This window comes from Triticum dicoccoides, chromosome 5A (assembly GCF_002162155.2).
Source record: "Triticum dicoccoides isolate Atlit2015 ecotype Zavitan chromosome 5A, WEW_v2.0, whole genome shotgun sequence".
Lineage (NCBI taxonomy): Eukaryota > Viridiplantae > Streptophyta > Magnoliopsida > Poales > Poaceae > Triticum > Triticum dicoccoides.
Genome location: NC_041388.1, coordinates 159,085,018 through 159,089,775, shown reverse-complemented (window position 1 = coordinate 159,089,775; position 4,758 = coordinate 159,085,018).

Genomic DNA, 4,758 nt, shown 5'->3' with positions numbered 1-4,758 from the left:
ATGGTTGGGTGTAAAAACTTTTGATCCACCTCTCCTGAAAAAGACAAATTTCCGTCGATTCAGTTGGAAGTGGGTCAAATTTGAACTGCAGCTGCCTCATAGTTTGCTATTTATTTTTTTTTCAAAAATCATTTCTAGGTACATAAGTACCTATTTAATCAGAGAAACACCAAAAAAATTCCAAGATTCAACCACTAGCTAGGAACGGCCATTCCCGCTGTTTTGACCGCATTTTGAAACGGGCATAAAAAATTGAAAAAAATCAAAAAATTAGGAAACCTTCGCATTGTGTCATTATATGTGGCCAAGTTCCCAGGAAAAATAAAAAATTTGTAATATGGCAAATATTTTAAAAAAGTGTTCTTAAAAACAAGCTATCACGTGTGGAGATCAATGGCTTTCAAGCTAAATGATCAATCTTATGGCCACATTTATGGCATAGTTTGTTCAAATGATCTCATATTGTGCACAAGGGTGCATATTGGAATGACAAACAATGTTGCCTAAAGAAGTTTTCATTTTCTTTGGACGAAAAAACCATTTTCCATTTCTCAAGTGCCAAAAAGGAGGTTTTTTTGTGAAGGACCCCCCAAATAATTGTTGCAAAATTGGATCAAATAAATTTTCTAAAATACTAGGTCATATTTAATGCACAATTGACAAAATGGTTGTGTGTAAAAAGTTTTGATCCACCTCTCATGAAAAAGACAAATTTCCGCCAATTTAGTTGGAAACGGGTGAAATTTGAACAGCAGCTGTCTCATAGTTTCTATTTATTTTATCCAAAAATCATTTCTAGGTACATAAGTACATATTTAATCAGAGAAACACCAAAAAATTCCAAGATTCAACCACTAGCTAGGAATGGGCATTCCCGCCGTTTTGACCGCATTTTGAAATGGGCATAAAAAATTCAAAAAAAATCAACAATTGGGAAACCTTTGCATTGTGTCATTATATGTGGCCAAGTTCCCAAGAAAAATAAAAAACTTGTAGTACGGCAATTATTTTAAAAAAGTGTTCTCAGAAATGAGCTATCACCTATGGAGATCAATGCCTTTCAAGCCAAATGATCAATCTTATGGCCACATTCATGGCATAGTTTGTTCAAATGATCTCATACTGTGCACAAGGGTCCATATTGGAATGGAAAACAATGTTGCCTAAGAAAGTTTTCATTTTCTTTGGACGAAAAAACCATTTTCCATTTTTCGAGTGCCCAAAAGGAGGGGTTTTTTGTGAAGGATCTCCCAAATAATTGTTGCAAAATTGGACCAAATCAATCTTCTAAAATACTAGGTCATATTTAATGCACAATTGACAAAATGGTTGGGTGTAGAAATTTTTGATCCACCTCTCGTGAAAAAGACAAATTTCCATCGATTCAGATGGAAGCGGGTCAAATTTGAACTGCAGCTGCCTTATAGTTTGCTATTTATTTTTTCCAAAAATCATTTCTAGGTACATAAGTACCTATTTAATCATAAATACATGGTTTCGTGGCGATACGTCGAGGTTTGGGCGGTGGCCGAGGGCACCAACTCTAGAGCGCGTAAACTCGCATGCCCGCCACGTGGTCACCGCGTGACAGTGGCGTTGCCATGTGTTTTGGGTGGCCTAGGAATGTCTAGTGGGTTGGGCACTCCCCAGGTAGGTGCTAGGAAGAAATTACAACATAAGATTCTCACGACGAGACCGATCGATGCTCAAACATGAATTAGCAGCCAAGTGTTTGATTAGCGGTACGGGAAACGTAGATGGCTAATGGGCATGAGTTTTGGCTGAGGATGATCAGTTACTTAGAAGACCATGTTCACAAATTTTCAGATCAAAAGGAGGAGCCTAGGTGGTACTTGCTTTGTACAACACTGGACATAAATACGAATGTTGAAGCTGGGCTCAAAATAATGAATGGATTGAGCTGGCATTTGGTGGAGGATGGTTATTTGAGCATAGGAAAGCACTGTAGAAAATGGATACTATTTGGACATGCCAAAGTGGTACTTCCTTCACAAAGTGCTGCTCTGAACAGAATAGGATAATGAATATTGTTGAATTACTTTTGAACTAGGCAAGGAAGGTTTTTGACATATTTTATGAAGATATGATCCAAACAATTTATGTGAATTTTTTGGGAATTTTTGGAATAACAGAAATATAGGTTGCTTCACAACCTAGGGCAAAAATTGACACATGGGCATGACACATAGGCAAAACTGATGAGATGGCGCCTAGTCATCGCAACCCACCACAATTTATAAGGCTATGACCATCTATATTGGTCGTTAACAACAAGAAATAAGGCAGCGGACTAGCGCTGTTTGCTTTATGACCATTTCATGTAAGGAAATTATGACTTTTCTGACCAAAATGGTCGCAATGGTTTAGGGTTTGGAGCCCCCCGAACATCTTTTGACCAATTGGTCTCAAATGGTCATAGATCTATGACCAATTCTTCAAGGGTCACTGCCAGAAGGTCACTAATTGACATATTTCTTGTAGTGCAGGCATGACAAACAAGCATGAATGAGTAGGCACATCAGGGCTCAAACAACTCCTACTCATGCTAGTGGGTTTCATCTATTTACTGTGGCAATGACAGGTCATGTAGAGGAAAGGGGTTCAGCTACCGCAGTATGTAACAGTTGAAACGTTGTTGTCCTAATGCAGTAAAAGCGAGCAGGAGCGAGAGAGTGGGATTGTATCGGAATGAACAAGGGATTTTGCTTGCCTGGCACTTCTAAAGATAGTATAGTTCTTCATCAGTGTCATCGATCACATCGTCGGAACCACGTCTATCGGGAGGGGACAAACACCGGCAACTGAGAAAGAACACAATCAATGCAATGCCACAATATGATGCATGATCATGACATGGCAATATGCTGTGATTTGAGCTAATGCATCTAGCTATGATTTAAATGAAGTTGGTTTGAATACAGGATTCAAATTCCAACTCCATATATGATTATTTAAATGCCCTTTATTTGTTTTGTCCAAAACAGAGGACAAACATTGTTCAAACATGCATGAAAATGGTACAGATGGATTCCTTGAATTTTTTTGATAATTTTTCATATATAACTTATTTCATTTGGAGATATAGATTAATTTCTATGATTTTTCAAAGTTTTGGGATATTTTTTGAATTAAACAAATCATTTAAGATTTATTTAAAATCCAGAAAAGGATTACTGCGTCAGCCTGACATCATCATGACGTAAGCAGGTCAACGGGGCATGGTCCAGGTCAAACCTGACCAGTGGGACCCACTGGTCAATGACCCTGAGACACTTAGTGTCACAGACAGGTGGGTCCGGTCAACGGCCACGTCAGCGAGGTCAACGCCGATGCGTGGGGCCACTGTGTTTAGATTAAACTTAACTATTTTTGTTAGGTGGTTAGTTAGGTAGTGGGGCCCGCATGTCAGCGAGCCAGGGGGTTAGTTAGTGGGTCATTAGCCACTAATGACATTTCCACGTCAGTACGCCGGAGTTGAACGCCGGCGACCAAACCCGACGGCGGAGGATTGCCGGAGTTGCTCGGGACGGCGATACAGGGGTCGGCTTGATGCGCTGGAGGTGCCAGAGCGACGCCCATCCTCGCGCGCATCCACGGGATCATGCGGGAGGCTGCGGGGTGGCCGGAGACAATGGCCACGGCAACCCTGGCGGTGGCCGTAGCTCGGCTAGATGCGGGCGTTGGGCTGCAGCAAGCAGGCGAGCGAGTAGAGGGGCTAGGTGGCCTCCTGGAGGCACCAGGAGCGCGGTGCGGTGCAAGGGCGTGGGTGGTTTGAGCTTAGGCCACGGCGGCGACAAAGCCAGGCGGCGGTGAGCTTCGGTCATGGTGGGGAACGGCGCTACGGCAAGGAAACGATGCGGGGAAGAGTGGGTAACGACGGCGGAGCTCATAGGGAGTCGGACGGCGATCTCAGCGGCTCGGGGACGGCCTGATGGTGATGAATCAAGCGGCGGGGATCACTGGCACCGAGGTTGAAGAAGACGTCCAGGACGGCGATGCGGTGCTCCCCCGGTTGTTTGGCTCGGCATGGACGAGGAGGGCGAAGATGCGGAGCTCGGGGTCGCGGAGAGGTAGCGAGGGAGTGGTTGTGGCCGCGGCGAACAACATCGGTGCGCTCCGGCTCGTTCGTTCGACCATGGGAGAGAGAGCAGAGGGGAGGGGAGAGGTTGCAGGCGAGGGAGAGAGAGGTCAGGGGTCTCTGGGCGTCTCCAGGCGCGAGGGAGAGGCAGGAGGTGGCAAGCAGGAGCTGGAGCCTGCGGCCTGCGTGGGCGCTCTCTCGCAGCGACAGCAACAGCTTTGGGGCGAGGGGAGGAAGACGACATGAGGAGCCCCTGGTGGGCTGGGCTGGCTTTGCGCAGTGTTGGGCCGGTTGGTGGGCTGCACAGGTGAGGCCAGGTATGATTCCTTCTCTCTCTTTTATTTTCTGTTTCCTATTTTCTTTAAATCTGTTTTGATTTGATTTTACCCAAATCATTTCTAAGCTTCTGTAAATTGTTGTATGGACTAGTGACATTAATATAAAGCCCCACAACAATTTCCAGAATTATTGGATCATATTTGAAATATATTAAATATAAATCCAATGCAAATAATTATTGAATTAATTCCAAATGCCCAAAATAAATATTGATGAGCTCCTGAAAATATTGGTTTGAATTTTAGTTCTAGCCAATATTTTCAAGGAGAAACATGAACATTTTCTTGGACCCATTTGAAAAGATTTTAATGTTGATTATT